The following is a 23196-nucleotide window of genomic DNA, read 5'->3' as shown; positions in this document are numbered from 1 at the left end:
TTAATGATGTTCGCTGGTTAATCATCATTGCCTGATGATTCTTCATCATAGATTGCTATTCCTTCATCATTATTATTTGATCCTTCAGTGATGCATCAGTATCATCATGTCTTTTCTCTGAAGCTTCCATGACAGGAACCAACATGGTTTCCAAGTCAACTTTCTTCTCAGCTGGTGGTTGCTCTTTTTGGTACAAACCTCGGCCAGTCTGCCTGTATTTCTCCTCCTTCTGCTTCTTGTATTCATCATATGACAGCAACTCCCTCTTTGGTTTTCTCCAGTCTTCATCATACTTATCCCCACTTGAGTAGCAAACTTGAGCCTTCTTCTTCCCATATTAATCCAAGTGGAAGTCCTTGGTCAAGTGTGGCCTACTGCATCTCTCACAACCAACTCTAATTGCATGAATTGATTGGTCCATCTGGGTCAACCACCGGTCCATATTATTGAGCATTTCCATCATAGTAGCCATCTCTTTAGAATGTGCACCCCCACTGCCTTTTACTCCATCGTGTCTTTGGTTGTGGTACTTACGAGAATGCTTCGTGAATTCTTCCATCAACACCTTGATCTGATTTAGATTCTTCTTCGTAAGAGGTCCTTGCGAATCAATAATTTGCCTCGTCATGACATTGATCCCATCATAGAATATAGACATCTCTTGTTGAATATTAAGGTCATGTGGAGGACAATTCCTTAGTAATCCTTTGTGGCGCTCCCATGCTTTGTATAGTTACTCACCTGGTTGTTTCTCAAAATTGGCTATTGCCTTCTTGACTTTAGCTATCTTGGATGGTGGGCAAAATTGTTCAAGAAACTGCTCACGCATTTGGGCCCAACTAGTGATTGCACCAGGTGGTAGTGCCTTCAGCTAATCTTATGCAGCTCCTTTAAAAGTGATTGGTAGCATCCTCAACAAAGCTGTCTCTCTAGGAACATTAGGGAGATTGAAATAGTCTGCAATGTCATTGACCTCATCTAGATGCTTGAAAGCATCCTCATGATCCTTTCCGTAAAATGGAATATCCTTAAGTGCAGTAAGGATGTGTCCCTTTAGCTCGAATGTGGCAATGGCCAAAATTGTAGGTTGTACTAACCATGGACCAACATCGTCTTTAATTCGCTTCTTGTAAGCTCCCATGGACATCTTTTAATATTCACCATCTCGTTTTCTGGCTCGTTCTCAGGTTCACTTGTATATAGTCCAAACTCGGCCTCAGATTCATATTTGGATTCGTTTGGGATAGGTAATTGATTGAAACCGTCAACCTTGCTCTTGTCCTTTGAAGATGAATTCGACTCTCCAATTTTCTTTTCTGACTTCTTTGAAAAGACCGATTTGAGATCTTTGAAGAACGACTTCTTTGGTGTTTGATCTTCTTTCACGTTCTTATCAGTATTCTAGTGAAGGGTAGACTCTAGATCTTCAAGTGGTGGCACCAAAGGTTTGTTGGAATCTCTGGTCATTAACTTCTGCAAATAAACAAAAATAAAAATGTAAAACTGAACAAAAACTAAAAAAAAATCTGCCTACTCACTGGCCTCCACGACGTGGTAAGGGTCACCACCTCGTGTTTTCGCAGAAAAACTAACAGAAAAGAAAAATGAAGAATAACATAAAACTACTGAACTCACGTCGTGAGCTTAAGACTCATGTCGTGAATCTAGTACCAAAACAAAAACCAAAGCTATAAAAGGTAACTTTTTGCAGGTTTTACCCCACAAAAAGGATCGATCAACCTAAAGCAAATAAATCAACAATCAAATAAGCAGTTTCCCCGGCAACGGCGCCAAAAACTTGAGGCGTGAAAATAGATACACCTAATTTTATATTTATAACCTAACTAACTTAACTAACTAAATTGCACCTAGGCAGTGTACCTAGTCAAATTATAAAATAGTCGGGTAAGTTGGGTGTCGATCACCCGAGAAAGGTTTTGATTAATTAATCTACTTAGTATTAAGTTAACCTAATTTTCTAGCAAAATTGTGGGTTTTATCCAATTTTGCAAGTTTTGATGAACTTAATTCTCAACTCAAAATTCAATCAATTAACAAACACTTCTGTTAGTTCGAATCCACTTTCCCTCATTGGTTTATAAATTAGCTATGACAAATTACTGTTGGTTACCAATTAATAAGGTATTAGCAATTCAATTCCAAATTTACTAATATTCAGCTAATTCATGTAGATCAAAGTATGTTCACACTTAAGTTAACACATAATCAATTATTTAATGGATTGGAGCTATGTAAGATTGATTTGCAAAACACAATTATATTCATAATTTGAGTTCTCTAGCATAGCCTAATTCAATAATTAATTACTTATCTAGGATTGGTTTGATCCTAGCTCTAATAATCTAATGTTCACTAAATTACCAGGTATTCTAATTCAAGCAGATTAATGGTCATTAACTACACAGAATAAGAAATCAAGCAATTAAATATCAAATCTAACATGTTAGATAAAATCAATCAACAGAAGTCATAACCAACAAGCAAAGTCAAATCTATTGTATTAAAACCATGAGTTCCAGCTTCATCTGGCTAACAGAAGCAGCTAGATTAAGCTGGACATACTATCAAACAAACACAAATACTTCATATTCAAAAACATAGTAAAAGTACCAAACTATCTAGCTAAGTATGAACTCTTCTTTCTCCCTTGGTGTTGAAAGCCAATTCCAGATCTCTTCTTCTTCTTCTTCTGAAATTCGTCTCTATATAACACCCATAAAATTCAAGCCAAATTTAAACTTTTTAACACATTTTAAAACCATTAAGTTATTACAGGTTGTTTTCAAAATAGTTTAGACATTAGAGTATTCCCAGAATCAATCATAAAAATATGAGGAGGTGCATGATCACGCCTTCGCCTTCCCGCAATCATCTGAAGTGCCTGAAACAAAATCAACAACTGTAAGCCCGAAGCTTAGTGAGTTTTCCCAAAATACCAATGCCATACAAACATAACCATATCGTATAACCACTACAAAACAACATACATAATGAGTCATCAGCCTGACTGGACCGCCTCACAGGCCTTCAATCTATCTGGACTGCTCTTCGAGCCTTCAGCACGTCTGGACCGCCACGCAGGGCCTACAGCCTATCCGTACCGCTCGCCGGGTATGTTGGCCTACAACACAAAGCAAGACCGCATCAACCCAACACTCAATCAAACAAACATGTGCACATAAATATCATACGCTAGCTCATTTCATATAGCAGTCAAACCAACCTAACAGATCACAATTCATAGCAACATCCCAATAATCAGGATTACAGACCTAACCGGTCAATAACATAACATCATCCTATAACCAGGAAAATCATGTGCACATAGACATCATATAACACTGGCATGTATATATATATATATATATATATATATATATATATATATATATATATATATATATATATAGCAGTCAAACCGATCTAACAGATCACAAAGCATAGCAACAATCCCATAACTAGGATATCGACGTACAGGTTACTAAAGCATAACATATCACCGTCCTAACTACCAGGATATAAATCAGTAAGCATAACATGCAATAATCCGAATACAATCCATAAAGGGCCAACCTTGGTGCCTTAGACCCTGTTGATATAGTGAGGAGAACTCACCTGGCACTAAACCATAGCATATCACCATCCTAACTACCAGGATATAAATCTGTAAGCATAACATGCAATAATCCGAATACAATCCATAAAGGGCTGGCCTTGGTGCCTTAGACCCTATTGATATAGTGAGGAGAACTCACCTGGCACTACTGAAGTCCCGCAGGTACGCTCCAGCTGCTGATTGACAGATTCCTGAACTTTCAACATCAAAGAATACCCAATTAGTAATTGGGTTCCAAGCTCAAAGTCTAACTCACACTACAAAAGCCCAAAGGTCAAGTAATGGGCCAAGGCCCAACATATGGCCCAATCTTCCATATTGGGCCCAAGTCCTCACATGGGCCTTATGCTCAATCCCATCTAATTACTTTGGTCCATTAACTTGTTCTTGGATGGTGCATCAATAGTCTAACCACCAAAACCCTATAGGAAGGCCTAACTCAAGGCCCAAGTGAAATTAGGGTTTCACATAAAATGACAACTAGGGTTAAGTGTTTCTCACTTAACCCATTAAGGACTTAATCCATTAAGTCCCTCACTTCACTAAATAAGTCATATGGTGTGATTGGGCTTAACACATAATTCCTTTCCAATCGCCCAAATGTGGGTCCCGATAAGTCCAAGCACATAATCCCAAAATTAGGGTTTTCATATGAAATGATGATTAGGGTTAAGTGTTTCTTAATTAAACCATTAAGGACTTAATCCAATATTGCCATAGATTAACTTTCCAATGATTATTATTTAATATCTCAAGTTATTAAATAATTCTCGTGTGTGTCCCGATCAATTTCCATCCCAATATTAGCCCATTAATCAAATGGTTGGGCTTTTAGGTTAATTTGGGCCTCATTGGGCCCATTAAGGTTTTATTAGGTCAATTAGGGTTTCTTTGGGCCCATTAGGGCTCGATTGGGCCCACTAGGGTTTCATGCATCCCAAACGAATCAACACAACAAGGCAAAGCACATTGCCACCCGACACGGCGGCCGGTGGCGACAGGAAGCGGCAGCCACCACCTCACGGTGGTGGTTATGGATTTTTCTATTATTATTTCAAGCACCAATTACAATAATACACACAATAACCAAAAATAAACTTCCCATAACTACACCCACCACCACCTTGTGGCAGCAAACGGTGGTAGAGAGTGGCAGCCACCACCTCACGGTGGTGGTGGTGGCCCTCTTGTAACTCCGGCCAAGGCAATCACACAAAGGACACATACACAAAACACACTATTCTGATCGCGAGATAAGCCCAGCCACCCACTTGGCGGCGGTGACACGAGAAGTCTGACAGCAGCTCCATTATCGGCGGCAACCACCGCTAGCAGCGGCCCGAACGGAACGGAGAGAGAGTTAGAGAGAATGTCATTCACGGTAGGGAGGTTTTTGTACCCATCACAGCAGTGGCCACAACATCCTTCAATGGTCATCGACTTGGCGGCTATCGATCTTGTCGTCGACAGCTTCGTTATCGGCAACCATGGCGGCAACAATGGCGCTACAAGTGGCGGCGGTTCGGCATAGCGGAGGCAACCACCTGCTAGAAGGGAGTCGTCGATAGGGGCCGCTAGAAAAGCACTGATGACATCACAAGCAGCTACGGGCAGCATTGGTTGGCTTTGTTGGTCGGAAACACAAGAGCAATAGGTGGTGGTGCAGCACCGGAGTTGGAGAAGGAGGAAGAAGAGGGTAATGGCGGCTGGGGGGAAACAAGGGTGGAGAGGGTGGTGAGGGCTGCATCATATCAGATCTAGGGTTAGGGTTTGAGAGGGTAGCAGGTTTTATACCCTGACTCCCTTATAACATTTTCCCATAACGACAGAACCAGCCCCTCCATCTTGTTTTTCCTTCAAATTTGATCCAATTGTTACCAAATGGCCCTTCCTATGCAAATCCCTTTTCAAGTTTGGTCCAAAACTTACCATTTAGTCCCCGCTTACATAAATATTTACAAATTAATTCCCAAAATTATACTTTAGCCCCTGGAGATTCAAATCCTGTCATTTGGCTTCCCGAAAACGACTCCCATATAATTATTATCAGATTTTGGACTATAATATCATATGATAATAATAAAAATCGCTTCTCGGGGTTCCGGGTTTATTATTAAATTATTATATTTAAATGGGATGTTACAACTCTCCCCTACTTAAATTTGATTTCGTCCTCGAAATCGTTTCTTCTCATTCCTTACACTCCAAACAACTTGAACCACAACCCCGGGTATAACCCTAGCCTTTCCAAGGAAATAGTAACAAACCCTTGCAGGGTTCCAAAACCTGAAAATAAACGAATACCTTGCAATATGATTACATTTACTTAATTCGTAAACTGAAGTCTCGAGATGGTCTGGCTCCTTAACAGACTGCCCACACTAGATGATTGTCGAATACACTAGACTTAACTCCCAACTAGCTACTCATCTTCATATAATCTGAGGTTCCCACAAAAAAAAACAGAATCACGAATCCCACATTGCTAACTGTGATCCTTTAGTTCCCGAACCACATACATATAATAACCGGCGCATAAGCACAAATACTCATACCTGGCCCAATCAGCCTCGGGTTGGAATACTAGGCATGCCTACGACGAGTCTAGTCATCCCTAGGATGGAATACCCTTGTATCACGTACATGTTTGGTCCAATCAACCCTCGGGTTGGAATACCAAACACACCATATCCAATCAATCATAGGGTTCGGTCATCCTAACGATGGAATACCCTAGATTGGAATACCACTATATACATAACTCGGGTCTAACCAATAACTCAAAATCCAAGGACCTATCCTTGCATCCCATCTAAAATCCTCTGATTCGTCACAACCGATATGACAACCATCAAAATTCGAGTCGGTTCTAGATTTGACTAGACATAGTTGCACATATAGGCACAACACATATTAGACTTAGTAATTAGAAGCTAAGTTATAACCTAGTAGAAACTTGGAAACAGATAGAAACAATGGATGGTGTACTTAGATTTCACATTGATATGTGAATTCTACAATTACTTAACTGTAGTGACTATCCATATTCGGGTCGCTCTTTGAATCGAACACCTTTTTATGAATCATATACACACATCATGCACTTGACCTAGAAGTAGAAGTGAGTTCAAAGTCTCATAGAAACTTAAGTCAAAGTTGAAGACTAGGACTAGTATACTTGATTTCCTCAATCTCGCTTGAATCTTGGAATCACTACATAGAATGCCAATAAACCGATTAAAATAAATTACAAACATTATTTATATATAAAAGAGTTATAATACCATAAGATAATTTGAAGTCTCAAATATTCAATTTATTTTGATATTCGAAGTTTATTAAACTTCAAAACCCTAAAAGCCCTAAAACCTAAATTTTATAAAATTTGACATCAAGTATTCTATAAAAATAGTTATGAAACTTATAATATTCTCTTAAAACAGTTAAATTCAGGGAAATATAATCAAGGAAAATAAAATTTTAAGCCATTAACATTCATCCTTAATTTATAAGTCAAAAATCAAGGTTTCATGAATAAAAACTTGATTTTAGTGCATATTTTATATAAAATTTAGATATTTTATAAAATGACTTAAATTTTATAAAACAAAATGAATGAGAAAGGGTTATTATACTCAAAATTTCGGACCCCTCTCTTCCCATATATCTCTCTTTCACTCTGACTCTCCAACACACACACACACACACATCTCTCTTCTTTGTCTCTCTAGAAAACTCTCTCTACCTTCTCTCTAATTTCTTTTCTCCAAACACCACAACCACAGCCTCTTAACCACGAAATTATGGAGATTCATAAGGGTTTTTCAAGCCACAAATAAATTTAAGGTAAAGAACATACATCTCTTGAAGATCCACAACAATGATTTAAGCTATGCATGTGCATTTTACTTCAAAAACCGACTTCTACTTCATCATCTTCTTCAAACTTGTTTTATTTTTGTTAAAATGGTTTTTAGAACATCATGGATGTGTTCTAACACCATGCATGTATGATAAACAAGGTTGCACGTTCATGATCTTAGTGCAAAAATCAATTTTAAGGACTAAAACATCAAACTCAAGTTAAGAGTTTTTGAGAAACAAAATTTTGTTCATAAATGCATGTATACATTTTGATAAGTTTTAATCTTTTGATCTCTGGAAACATGACTAAAATATGAGTGTATCATGATATATTTAAAACACTTGAATAGATTTACTCAAGGAAATGATGAAAACCCACTTTTCTAACCAATCATCATGCATGCAATCTGCCAGATTTCTTTACCTTACTTTAAACTATTATATGTCACTCATTTCTTAACCCACATTCGTGATTCTTTTTCTGAAATATAATACTTTGAGTTAACTTTCAAACCCAACTGGTCTCACTATAAAATATTAAATATCCGATTTTTGGCAATTTTTACAAAATGATTGTGCAAACAGCTCTTTTTCTGTGATCACCATTTTTGCCTTGTATGATCAATGGCCTTAAACCCAACCATAAATCTGGGGAAAAATACTTTAGAAACTTAACATATCCAGTGAATTATGGCCGAAATTTCGTGGCTTAAAACCCCACCGAATGGGCTATACAAATTCATGAACTTCAGCCACATTTACATCTCATGCACCATTGCATGCAACATTTCTTAACTTGTTTGGGTACAATACCCCTATTTCCCTTCTGAATAAATTTTGAACATTTTTCCTTTTGAAATCCCTCACATGCATGTGATAATCTGTAAAATACCAAAAGCTTTTATTATTTCTTTGATTTATTAAAATTATTACTAGAAACCAAGGGCATAAATCACATAAAACACTTCCAGAGGTCAATAAATCCGGAATAAATTCATGGATGAACCTTATGGTGAATAATGACCCCTCACTAAATTTCATCAATTTCTGTTGCAGTTTGGTATGATTTCCGATTTTCTTTTCGTTTGGGTATAATAAATCACAAAACCACTTTAGGAAGTGTGAAAATTGTATCTAACAATTTTCGCAGCTCTTACCTGTGGTGGGAAACTCAGAAAAATAAATTCAGAATTTTTCATCATGTCTTCCTATTTTTCTCAATTTTTTGTAATTATAATGGCCTAAAAATAGGAAAAATAGTTCTGATTATCCAAAATTCATGAACTTTTACCAGAACATCATGTTGTACAGTAGGAGTTACATAAAAATTTGATGATTTTTCTCTACTGTATACTATTTTTCTCCTATTTTCTAAGGTTAAATACACTTAAATACACTTAAATACACATAAATACCCAAACCGGATTATACAATATGAAAACCACATTTGGTATTTTTTCCAGATTACTTACACTGTAAATGATGTTATAAATTTTTTTGGTAATTTATTTTAACTGTTTATTATTTATTCTTCAATTAATGATTACTTAAGGGGATAAAGCAAGGAAAAATAGAAATACCTACTAAAAAATATCTTTTATATTTTTTCCAGACTATTTATGTATAATAAAAGTTAAATAAAAAGTATGGGTAATTTTGGAAACTATTTTCTATTTATTTCAATTTTTATTGGAATAAATGTTCAAAAATCATAAAATATAATTAATCAGCTTGGAAATCCATTTTTATATTTTTCCCAGCTTAGCAATGTTTAATAACAATAATATAAAATTTTGGGGAATTTTCTTAACTCGTTACTATTTTTCATGAATTTATGGTTATTCGAGAAACTAAAGTGGTGAAAAATATTTAGACAAATCAAAATTTCAAGAAAATTTATCTTAAGGTGTTTGACTTCAATTAAAACTGAAATGCAAGGTTTGGGATATTTTAGAACTAAAATGATTTACTTTTTGAATATTTAATCATTGGAACGCCTCTTAAAATGTTAAATATTAACATTTCAATAGTGAGAAATTACACTTAAATTGTTATATAACAATTGATTCATTGGAATTTAATTTTAACAGAAAAATGTTTATAACTTATCAATATTAAATTTTGACACACTATTGGCATAATTCTGTTGTAGTAGTAAGTATACTAGTGTTAGATTTCGATTAGAGACTCACTAGCGAATACCATTATTGTAGGAATCGATAGTGGTACGAGTGGAGCATAGTCAAGGCACCATTTGCATCATCTCAATGCATATTGTGAGTATTCACGCACTCCCCTATTTTCAGTTTTTAAATGTTTTGGGGTGGAAAAGCATGTCCTAAACTATTTTTATGTTTGTTGTATTTATTTTGACTTGTATGAAACTTGGTTGCTATATTTCGTATGTATGTGTATGTTACTTTAATTCATGAGGACGGTATTGCGGTTAAGTCCCTGGAATCTCTAGACACAAATCATTAACTCTTTTGAGCCTATGGTTATTATGGATAGCGCTATCAGGAGGTAGATAACTCCTCACTCCCACGATTCGCTGGAGTGCATTTTACCATTTTCTACACTATGTTTGCGATACACATAGTAGTCAATATGGCATGATTCGGTCATTAGGCTTGGGTTGTGAACTCATGAATGGAAACTTGATGCACATACGAATCTTTATGCACATACGAAACTTGTATTCTCATGATTAGCAACGACACTTGTATACATATTTTTAGCAATGAAACTTGTATACTTATTTTAGCAATGAAACTTGTATACTTATTTTAGCAACGAAACTTTTACGCTTATTATAGCAACGAACTTTGTTTCTCATTATACCAACGAACTTTTATTACTGAAAACTTATATACTTGTTTTAGCAATGAAATTGTTTGCTCCTTGTAGCAACGAAATTGACAGCTCATTTTAGCAATGAAACTTGTTTACTCGTTTGAGTAACGAACTTTATCTTCCATGAGAATATGAATGTTGCATCTTATTCGGGCAATATACTTTATCTCTCATGATGACAAAAGAACTTTGCTTTTACAAACTTATTTACTCATTTTAACAATATACTTGTATTATTGGAAACTTTTATCAAAACTTTGATTTCAACCCATGGAACCAAGATTATTCTGTTTATTTGTGAGTACTCACCAACTATTTTTATAGTTGACGCTCGTTTTACATGCTTTTTTAGGAATTATCGAGTAAGTGGCACTTAGGGACACTTCACTTTTAGGAGCATTCGCATGTGTTGTATTTCTATTTTCATTGTAATTTCTTGTAAAAATTGTTCAAACCCATTGTAAATTTGTAATGATTTTTAATACTATGGTTGGTGTTGTCTTTTAACTTTTGCTATGAAACCCTTTATACTGCCACGCCTCGTGTTTCCGCTTCAGCGGGGTGTGACAATCGAGTACCACTCATCTGAAATACCGAGTACCATAAAATAGTTTAGACATCAGAGTATTCCCAGAATCAATCATGAAAATATGAGGAGGTGCACGATCACGCCTTCGGCTTCCCACAATCATCCGAAGTGCCTGAAACAAAATCAACAACTATAAGCCCGAAGCTTAGTGAGTTTCCTCAAAATACCAATGCCATACAAACATAACCATATCGTATAACCACTACAGAACAAGATGCATAATGAGTCATCAGCCTAACTGGACTGCCTCACAGGCCTTCAGTCTATCTGGACTGCTCTTCGAGCCTTCGGCACGTCTGGACCGCCACGCAGGGCCTACAACCTATTCGTACCGCTCGTCGGGTATGTTGGCCTACAGCACAAAGCAGGACCGCCTCAACCCAACCGTCAATCAAACAAACATGTGCACATAAATATCATACGCTAACTCATTTCATATAACAATCAAACCGATCTAACAGATCACAATTCACAGCAACATCCCAATAACCGGGATTACAGACCTAACCGGTCACTAACATAGCATCATCATATAACCAGGAGAAACATGTGCACATAGACATCATATAACATTGTCATGTATATATATATATATATATATATATATATATATATATATATATATATATATATATAACAGTCAAACCGATCCAACAAATTACAAAGCATAACAACAATCCCATAACTAGGATATCGACCTACAGGTTACTAAAGCATAGCATATCACCATCCTAACTACCAGGATATAAATCAGTAAGCATAACATGTAATAATCCGTATACAATCCATAAAGGGCCGACCTTGGTGCCTTAGACCCTGTTGATATAGTGAGGAGAACTCAAAAAGGACTGGCCTTGGTGCCTTAAACCCTGTTGATATAGTGAGGAGAACTCACCTGGCACTGCTGAAGTCCCGCAGGTACGCTCCAGCTGCTGATTGACAGATTCCCGAACTGTCACCATCAAACAATACCCAATTAATAATTGGGTTCCAAGCTCAAAGTCCAACTCACACTACAAAAGCCCAAAGGTCAAGTAATGGGCCATGGCCCAACATATGGCCCAATCTTCCAAATTGGGCCCAATTCCTCACATGGGCCTTATCCTAAAGCCCATCTAATTACTTTGGTCCATTAACTTATTCTTGGATGGTCCATCAATAGTCTACCGCTTGCAGTGGCCTGAACGGAACGAAGAGAGAGAGAGAGAGAGAGAGAGAGAGAATGTGATTAACAGTAGGGAGGTTGTCATGCCCGTCACAGCAGTGGCCACGACGTCCTTCGTTGGTCCTCGACTTGGTGGCTATCGATCTTGTTGTCGACAACTCCGTTATCGGCAGCCATGGCAGCAACAATCGCGCTACGACTGGTGGTGGTTCGGCGTAGCGGAGGCAACCACCTGCTGGAAGGGAGTCGTCGATAGGGGACGCTAGAACAACATTGATGACATCACAAGTGGCTACGGGCGACATTGGTTGGCTTTGTTGGTCGGAAACACAAGAGCAACAGGTGGTGGTGCAGCGCCGGAGTCGGAGAAGGAGGAAGAAGAGGGTAATGGCGGCTGGGGGGAAACAAGGGTGGAGAGGGTGGTGACGGCTGCATCATATCCGATCTAGGGTTAGGGTTTGAGAGGGTAACAGGTTTTATACCCTGACTCCCTTATAACATTTTCCCATAACGACAGAACAAGCCCCTCCATCTTGTTTTTCCTTCAAATTTGATCCAATTGTTACCAAATGGCCGTTCCTATGCAAAATCCCTTTTCAAGTTTGGTCCAAAACTTACCATTTAGTCCATGTTTCCATAAATCTTTACAAATTAAATCCCAAAATTATACTTTAGCCCCTGGAGATTCAAATCCTATCATTTGGCTTCCCGAAAACGACTCCCAGATAATTATTATCAGATTTTGGACTATAATAACATATGATAATAATAGAAATCGCTTCTCGGGGTTCCGGGATTATTCTTAAATTATTATATTTAAATGGGATGTTACACTCTAGGAACCCTCTAAGGTAGCCAAAAGTCTCCTCATTCGTAATGAGCAAGAAGTTATATACTTTCTGATTTTTCCGCACTCATGTCGTGATATCTCTCACGACATGAATAGTAGATATCCGTGTTGGCTAAGGACTCCTCTTCGCGTTGTTAATCTTCTGGAAGATTCATGCTCATGTCGTGAATTTATAATCCTCACGATGTGAATATTAGCTGATTACGTAAGTTTCCTTCTCATTTACTCTCCAAGCCTCCAAACTTCCATGCTTTGTCAATTTTAGTCCTTTTCACCGACCATGCTTCTCTTTGGCTGCAAAGAACAATTAAAGCTTATAAGTACCATTATTCAATGCAAATAATATAGTGGTGTTGATTATGATGGCATGTGTGGAATAAGAAAAGATCTAGTGAATCATCATGCAAACTCAAGAACACAAGGAGTAAATAATTCTTTATAAGCTCATATTAGATCTAGAAAGGATATACAAATGAGTTTGTACATAATTTCTCTCTCTAGTCTAACACTCCAAATGGTTCCTTACATAAAGCGAGTCACTTACTTCCTATTTATAGGAAAGACTCAACCCATTTACACATACAAGAAGGCAAGCCATAAAACTACATCCAAGAGTGACTTTGCACCCTAACAAATAACCAAAATATCAATAAAAATATAAATAATATTTCCTAAAAACATGTATAAATATGACAATATCACTTCCCTAAACACCCATTATAGATCACTTTCGTGAATGAGGTCTACTAATGGTAAGACTGACATTTTCTTATACATATATAATATATTAGACTTTTAATTTTATATAATATAAGAGTGTATTTTAAACTTTTTTAAATACATTGTGGTTTAATCTTTTTATAAATTAGACTTTTAATTTAATTAAATTTAAACGTTATTATTAAGAATTTATTAATTCTCTCTTTTTATTAAACACTTAATTAATTTAATAAAATCCATGAGAGTGTATTTTTAAACTATTCAAAAATACCAAGGTTCTAAATTTAAGATTTCAAAATTAAAGCTATTTAATTAAATTTTAAAATATAAAACCAAAGGGTGCACTTTTGAAACTTTTCAAAATACTAGGGTTTAACCATTTAAAGTTCCAAAAATTAAAACTCTTAATTTCAAATTTAAACTATAAAACCACGAGGGTGTAATTTAATTTTTTTTCAAAATTACTAGGTTAAATCCTTGAATCAAAATAATCTTATATTATCCATAATTAACCAAATTCTTTGATTTTGATGAAGATAACCATTTATAAAAATCGATTTTAGGCAATAAAACCTAGTTATGGTAGTTATCCAAGTCAAAAACTTATCTGAAATTCGAAAAATTTGGCACCAGACGAGTTAACTCGTCGGGTTAGGCAAAGAAGTCGTCGAGTTCCTGCATCAGACAGCAGAAAAACGATTTTTAGTTACTTTGGACAGTACACTCTAGCATCAGTTCAATTGAAAAACATCTTAGGCTCTGGGTTTTGAACATTACAATATTCATACGGTGCACATGCAACCCTAATTGCTTTGGATCTAATTTTTTTTTCTCTATTGAACATACAAATATGAACACTAAAGCAATAATCCTATATACTAGCATACAATTTCCAAATTCACATAAGAAACAAGATTAGATGATTACCTTACTTGTTATATTGTAATAACAAGAACAATCATTTCTTGATCTTGACTCTTGAAAGCCTAGTCAACAATTATAATCATTCTACGTCCAGTTAGTAAGTGATGTAACATTGACTTAGAATTAGAGCTAGTGAAGGTGAAACCTTTTGTGGGTTAAAGTGTTGTATTGAATCACACAAGGAATACATACATCATGTAATTGTTGCCCCTCGCTAGCTATTTCCTAAACAAAAAATATATTCTTGTTAAAAAAACTAAAATCTTATTAGATTCCTTTAAGAGTCATTTTTCGTGCTATACAGACATGTAGATAAGAGCATAATCAACAATTTCCTTAGACGTTGCATTATTATTCATTTTCAAATTAACTAAGAAACCTTTTCTTAGCAAAAGAAGAAGTTGTAGTCTCCAAGTAGTAGATGAAATCCTTTGGTCTTGAAACTAACATGTATAAAAGCATTTGTGATCAGATGCCACCCAATTTAATAGACATACAACCTTCAATCTTCAAATAGTAGCGAATCCATGAACAAAGTAAAGGTAAAGGGGTATCCTGACAAAAAAAAAATCGCATAGTACACAATAAGAAAAAAAATCCGAAAAAATGACACTACTAAATTTTTTAAGGGGTATCCTGTGCTACCCCGCGATATATACTAGATCCGTCAATGCTTCAAAGTAGTAGATGTGCAAACAGCTATACAATTTCAGTCAAGTAATTAGCAAATATAAAACACAGTGGCGGACGTACTAGAGGGGTTGGGGGTTGTTAGGTGTTCTGCCCCCCCCCCCCCCCCCCCCCCCCCCCCCCCCCCCCCCCCCAATCTATTTTCAATTGTAGCTATTTTCTTGATAAAAAAAATCTCCAACAATAAAATATTAGCCACTTCGGTTAAGTGATTTGGTTTGAGCCCCTTCTTTCATTATTTGAAAAAATTATTTTATATTATATATACAAATAAGTAGAATTATGAGGATTGAGGCCCATGTCTATTTTTAACTACTGTCGCCATCATATATATTTTATTTAAGTGGTAATCAAATATTAATCAATAACAATAGCAAAATACCCCCATTTGTTTATAAAAAAAGGGTTATTAATCGATGCTTTATCAAGGGTTCAAGACAAGGTGTGGCTACTGTTATTCATCGAAGAGGATAAGAGGTTAAATTTTAAGTAACAAATTGTTTTCCGGAAACACGTTACATCAAGCGATTTCAATTATTTAATTAAGAAGGTAACTTTTAATACTTATTGCATATTTTATTTTTTGTTATTTGTAATTAGTAATTTAATTATGGTTTTATAATTTGGTTTATTATAATTATAAATTTATAGGGTAAATTATCAGCAAGAAAAGAACCATCAATTCTTTTTTCAAACGAACGGAGGATGTGTGTGACCGACAATTGCATCCGGTTAGTGATAATATTAAAGAAGATGTTCGTAATACACACCCACAACCTGATAGGAATTGAAACAACCCAAAAATACGACCCAAAAATTTCATTTTTATTTTAACAAAAAACATGAAACTGAGTATCACATAATAAAGCCATACATTACGTGTTTGAAAACCATAATAAAATACTGTGAGAAAAACTGTATCAAAACATATCAAGAAACTGAATCAACTCCCAAGACAAAAACTGATGATGTGGTGTGTGCGATGTCATCATCCCGAGCTCTTCCCTTTGCTTGCGGAAGTACCTGAAACCAAAACTGAAACTGTAAGCACGAAGCTTAGTGAGCTCCCCCGAACTACCACATACCACACAATAACAAATAAAGCACATACTGGGCCTTGCCCACTGCATCGGACCGAAGTCCGGAACTAGCTGCATCGGACCGAAGTCCGGAATTGACTGGGACCTTGTCCCCTGCATCGGACCGAAGTCCGGAACTGACTGATCATAACATAGCATAACACATATCAACTAATATAGGCACATATACTGCATACTGCATCGGACTGAAGTCCGGAACATATAACACATAAACATGCTTGAATCACATAGACATCAAGCATACTGAACTACTGCATCGGACTGAAGTCCGGAACTACTGCTAACTAAACGGGTCGGCATTGTGGCCGTAGACCCGTTCCTACCGGAAGGAAACTCACCTCGTGAACTGGCTGCCGTGTGTATGGCTCTGGAAGCTATCTGCTGCTGCTCCGGTATCTCCCCGGCTACAAATCCATAAACACACTCAATCATATGCTAATCACTGCATTGGGTAAAATGACTCTTTTACCCCTGGTCAAAGTCAACTCTCCCGGTCAAAGTCAACCTACAGTTGACCTGACTCGCCGAGTTGGGCCGCCAACTCGCCAAGTCTCTAGTCTCACTTCTCAACCCTACTCGCGGCTACTCGTCGAGTATGGCATCGACTAGACGGGTACCCTCTTGATTCAAAAACTCAGGCAATCTGCATCCGACTCGTCGAGTCATATGAACAACTCGACGAGTTGTTCTTCGAGCTAAGAAGATTGTCTTGGACTCGCCGAGTTGTATGAACAACTCGTCGAGTCCCTCCATTACTGAGTCTAACCTCCGGCTCACTGAGTCCATCCTACTGCTCACTGGTCCCCACTCGGAATCACTCAAAGGGAAAGATCGGGGACTCGCGACCTGACTCGCCGAGTCTGAAGAACGACTCGCCGAGTCACATGCATGCAGTTACTAAAAACTCGCTTCTGCTCAAAACCACCGCATACAATTTATAGATCTGAGTTTCTAAGGCTTGTTTACCATGTAAAGTTTCCAACTTTACGTGTACATACGCATGAAAAGGGATACAAAAGCTAAAAAGGCACTTAGAAGAGTAGATCTAGGGCTATCATGCAAAATGTCTCTATAAAGGTGATAGATCTACGATTTTGGAACTGAAACATGGCTAGATCTGAAGGCTTAATCAATCTAATGTGATCTCTCTACTAAGAACAAGCTAAGAAATGGCTAAAAGAGGCTAAATATGCTTGTGAAAGAGAAATCAATCATAGAAACAGAAGGAATTCGGTTGATACCTCAATAAACTCTGAAATGGGTGCAAGACCTTGGATCTTCTTCTTCTCCTTTGGATCTAGCCTCCTTCTTCTCTTCAAAACTTCAAGATTCACACAAGAAATGCTCAATTACTCAAGGAAATGATTAGGGTTTGCTAAATGATGCTCTGAGGGTGAAGGGGACGAGTTTGGGGCTCATAAGGTGGTTTAAATAGGGTGCAAACCCGAGGATTTGGGGTTTCTACCTGGTAGGCGGACTCGCTGAGTCCCGAATATGGACTCGCCGAGTCGCCGACTAACACGTGCTCGAAATCTCGACCCTACTCGACAAGTCAGGCCATAGACTCGCCGAGTCCCTCTAGAAAACTTCTAAATAAATGCCACAGAAACAACATACCAGAGATGGGGCGTTACAATTCTCTCCCACTTGTCTCAGACTTCGTCCTCGAAGTCTGCTACGGCTGAATCTGCAAATAACTCCGGGTAGTGCTGTCTCATTTCCTCCTCAGCCTCCCACATCCACTCAGACCCCTTCCGGTGCTGCCACTGCAACTTCACTAACTGAATTGCCTTGTTCCTCAAGGTCTTTGTCTTCTGGTCCAAAATCGCGACCGGCCTCTCAATATAATTCAGGCTGCTATAAACCTGAATATCCTCTAAGGGAACAACTGCTGACTCATCCACCAAACACTTCCTCAACTGCGACACATGGAAAGTGTTGTGGATCTGGCTAAGCTCTACTGGAAGATCCAACCGATAAGCAACCCGACCCACTCGAGCCAAAACCCTGAAAGGACCAATGAACCTAGGGACCAGCTTGCCCCTCTTCCGAAACCTGATGACACCCTTCCAGGGTGAGACCTTTAGAAGGACCATATCGCCCATCCGGAACTCCAAGTCTGAACGCCTCCTGTCGGCGTAGCTCTTCTGCCGACTTTGCGCAGTCTGCAGTCTACTACGGACCTGCTGAATCAACTCGGTCGTCTTGAGGACCACCTCTGTGCTCCCAACGACCCGCTGACCGACCTCGCCCCAACAAATCAGGGTCCTACACTTCCTCCCATAAAGCATCTCAAAGGGAGGTCGATCAATGCTCGCATGATAACTATTGTTATACGAAAATTCCTCTAACGGAAGATACGTATCCCAACTGCCACCGAAGTCTAGAACACATGCCCTGAGCATGTCCTCGAGAGTCTGAATCGTCCTCTCGCTATGTCCGTCCGTATGAGGGTGGAAAGCGGTGCTGAAATGGAGACGAGTACCCATCTCATCGTGAATCCGCTTCCAGAATCTGGATGTAAAACGGACGTCTCGGTCTGACACCACCGATACCGGCACTCCATGACATGCCACTACCTCACGCACATAGATATCGGCTAACTTTTCTGCCGATATGCTCTCCTGGATCGGGATAAAATGAGCACTCTTCGTCAACTGATCCACTACTACCCATATCGAATCTACCCCTCGTGCGGTCCTGGGAAGCTTGGTGATAAAATCCATGGTATCCATTCAATCCTAGTGGTCCTAGAGGATCTATGTGCAGTTTTCAACAAGCTTGGTTCAAGAATTTTTGGTGGTTGGAATATTCTGAGAAAAAAGATGTTGCATTTTGTTTCCCTTACTTCCTTTTCAATAAAAAAAACCTATTGGCAAAGTAGGTTCAGATACATTTGCCATATCAGGGTTTAATAAATGGAAAAAGGTAAATTGTGGTAAAGACAGTGCTTTCATCGTACATGAAGGTAAGACTCCAGCCTCGGGACATCATTTTTCTGTTAGATGCTATGAAGATCTAAAAAACTAGTTATGACACATAGAGAATGTGATAGAGAAGCAAATTACTAATCAAGTTATAGAGAATAGACTACACCTTAAAGTTTCTATTGAAGCCATTAAATGGCTCACGTTTCAGGGATGTTCTTTGAGATGTCATGATGAATGACCTAACTCAAGAAATCAAGGGAATTTTCTTGAATTAATAAAGTTCCTTGCTTCTTATAACAAGACTGTTGCTGATGTTGTGTTAGAAAATGCTCCTCAAAATGCAAAGTGCACATCACCAGATATCCAAAAAGAAATATTACATGTTTTAACTACAAATGTACAAAAAGCAATTCATGATGTAATCGGGATGTCAAAATTTTGTTTAATAGTTGATGAGTCTCAAGATAAATCTAAGAAAGAGCAAATGACTATTGTTTTAAGATTTGTCGACCAAGATGGGCATGTGAAAGAAAGATTTTTGGACTTAATTCATGTTAAAGGTACAACTTCATTGACCTTGAAAAATGAGATATTATGTTCTTTATCTTATCATAAACTTAGTGTTCAAGATATTCGGGGTCAAAGATATGATGGGGCTAGTAACATGCGTAGAGAATGGAATGGGTTGCAACCTTTATTATTAAAGGAATGTCCATAGACTTATTATATACATTTTTTTGCCCATCAACTACAATTGGCTCTAGTTGTAGCGTCTAAAGATGTGACTGAGGTACATATCTTCTTTAAGACCTTAAACTTTGTAGTTAATGTCATATCTTCTTCTTCCAAACGTAATGATCAACTTCAAGATGCTCAAATTGCTGAAATTTCTCATTTAACTGAGGCCGGAGAAATTGAGAGTGGAAAAGGCATCAATGAAATACAAACACAGCAGAGGCCTGGAGATACTAGGTGGAGTTCTCATTTCAAATCAATATGCAGTTTGATGAGATTGTTTGGTCCATCTTGTGTAGTATTGAATGACATTGCTATAAAAGGTTCTACATCTTCTCAAAGAGGTGATGCGGCATATGCACGTACACATGCATTTTCATTTGATTTTGTCATTGTTATGCACATGATGAAAGAAATAATGGGGATAAGTGACAAGCTTTGCCAAACTTTACACCAAAAATCTATTGATATTGTTAATGCTCTATCCTTGGTTTCTACAACAAAAATATTGATTCAAAAGTTGAGAGATGAAGGTTGGCAATCGCTTTTGGACCAAGTCGTTTGTTTTTGTGAGAAAAATAACATTCTTGTCCCTAACATGAATGAAACTTATAGATATGTAATTGCCAACGTCATGACAAAGACAATACAACCACAGAGCATCACTGCCGAGTTGAACTATTCATTGCTGCTATTGCTAGTCAATTGCAAGAGTTGAACTCTAGATTTAATGAGTCTGCAACAGAGCTTCTCCGTCTCAGTGTTATGTTAGATCCAAGAAAATCCTTAAATTTTGAGGATATATGTAAATTGGCAATATCATATTATCCTATGGACTTTTTACAGAGCATGAAATGAATTTGTTGAAACTTGAGTTACAACATTATGAACTAGATGTCCAAAATCACCCACAACTGAAAAATTATTCTACAGTTTCTGAGTTGTGTAGAGGCCTACATGAAATAAGAAAGTCAGGTACTTATCCTTTGCTTGATAGATTGATTCGTCTTATATTGACTCTCCCTGTTTCTATCGCGACATCTGAAAGAACATTTTCAGCAATGAAAATTGTGAAAACACGTCTCCGAAATACCATGAATGTTGATTTTCTTAAAAGTTGTTTGCTTGTTAACATCGAGAGAGAGAGATTGCTGATACATTTCCTACGGATGATATTATAGATGATTTCTATTCCATTAAACAAAGACGAGTACAACTTAAAGTGCATAAGGTACTATTCTTATGTTTATATATATATATATATATATATATATATATATATATATATATATATATATATATATATATATATATATATATATATATTATGAACCATATGAATCTATGTTATAATTACTTATTTTAATACTTGCATGTTAATGGATAAATATGAGTCGATGCTTTTAGTTAGTTGAAAACATTTGAAGATTGAGGTTAATGGAGACAAATTTTTAATTCTTTGTGGTTTTTTCTTTTAAAATTTTAGACCTATTACTTTATTCGGGTATAACATTATATTTTAAATATATTATTACGTTGTGAGCCCCTTAATATTAAATCCTAGCTCCGCCCTTGATAAAACATTCCGTTTTCAAACTAGGAAACATAGATACAACCAAACCTCCATCCTTCTACATTAAAAACCTCCATCTTTCTACATTAAGATCACCTTAAACAATTAATTATAGCCAAAACGAAAAAGTTAATCAAATATAAGAGGTTTCTTTTAAATAAAAAAAAGTTCGTTTAACTTTTTTTATTATTATTACAGTTGCAATAGATCCATAAACATGCTAAAATGATTGGAGCCAAAAATTGAAAAAGTATAAAGGTTATTGAAACAAGATAAAATTGTATTATAATATTAACCCCACTATATATCACTACCTTCTATACATTAATTTAAGAAATTGTCACTACTTATAAAAAGTGCACGTGGCTATTTAACTATTTAAGCATTTTCCTAGAATCTACCCTGCCCTAATAAATATGTTTATTTTGAAAGATTTTTGCACTTTCTTGGAATTTACGTTTTCCTTATAAATATGTTTACTTAAAGAATAAAAAAGAAAAACTCACACCCCTGAAGCCTCTCGATCATAAACCAAAAGGAAAAGCCATCATCCTCGTTGACTCTCCTCTCTGGCGATCTCCCTTCACTGTTGACTCACCATTTCCCTGCCGACTTACCGCCATTCGGTCTGTAGCTTTCAGTCATCTTTCACAGCCTCGTCACTGTTGACTCATCCTCAATCCTCGCTGCTTCAGATCTCCTTGTGTTTCTGTAGGCAGCTGACTACGAAGCCACGTTGTTACAAGTAAGTTTTAGATATTGTTTGACTATTTCATTCGTATTACTCATAAATCAAAATCATAATCATTTGTTTATTTCGTGAACATGTGATTGAATTTCTTTTTCTATTTCAATTACTTTTGTTTTATTTTATATACCATTTAGAGTAAAGTCCACTTGTGCAGAATGACGAACAGAAATTCCTGCACAGTGGGAAATTCTTCAACCCTCCAAAATTACTTTCCTTAATTCCTTTATATCTTCAAGGAATTTTGGGGATCTGTATGCCAAGAAGCTTATTATTATTATTTTTTTCTGTTTGGATCTTCAAATTACTCTTTGTTGATATCTAGAGAAAGCATGAATAAAATGGTTCGATATTTTTTTGCACCCAAACTTATCTGGGAATATAGGTTAACCAATTCAATTAGTTATTAGCTGAGTAACTGACTTCTAAATAATTCCCGTGGCAATGTAATTGTTACTCTGTATCAATATATACTTAGCTATACCTTTTTCTGTTTGAAGTAAGAGCAGTCTCTCTTTGATTGATTCCCATACGTCCCTTGCACAAAAAAAAGAACCCAGGTTAGTACCAGTTAAAGCTATGAATCAACTTTGAGCACGAAAAGTAAATCAAGGGTTAAAACACACATATACACATTATGCAATATATAGCTCCAATATCAACTCTAAACTCAAAGTTAGTGTGTAATATTTCCATATTAATACAATTAGAGTTCATATAGTGAGATTTAAACATTTTCTAAGAATATTAGCTCACATGGCAATGTTTGGAGATGCATATGTATTGTATTTTAATTACTTAAAAGATTTAGTTTTGAG

General features: G+C 36.8%; 1 protein-coding gene and 1 non-coding gene across 4 annotated transcripts in view; both read left to right on the top strand.

Moving 5' to 3' along the window:
• Window positions 1-674: 674 nt before the first annotated feature.
• Window positions 675-781, top strand: LOC111893576 (small nucleolar RNA R71). Its single transcript, XR_002850908.1, has one exon. It is a non-coding gene; the product is annotated as a small nucleolar RNA R71 (small nucleolar RNA).
• Window positions 782-22116: 21335 nt separating this feature from the next.
• The window catches only part of LOC111893500 (disease resistance protein RPV1), a 31621-nt gene continuing 30541 nt past the window's right edge, over window positions 22117-23196 (top strand). For all 3 annotated transcript variants that reach the window (XM_052763907.1, XM_023889565.3, XM_023889566.3), the window contains exon 1: window positions 22117-22375. The gene's annotated coding sequence lies outside the window, so the exon portion shown is untranslated. The remainder of the gene's footprint in view (window positions 22376-23196) is intronic.

This window comes from Lactuca sativa, chromosome 1, assembly GCF_002870075.4.
Source record: "Lactuca sativa cultivar Salinas chromosome 1, Lsat_Salinas_v11, whole genome shotgun sequence".
NCBI classification, from domain to species: domain Eukaryota; kingdom Viridiplantae; phylum Streptophyta; class Magnoliopsida; order Asterales; family Asteraceae; genus Lactuca; species Lactuca sativa.
Note: the sequence above shows the minus strand (reverse complement) of the source record. Positions and strands in the feature narration are given on the sequence as shown.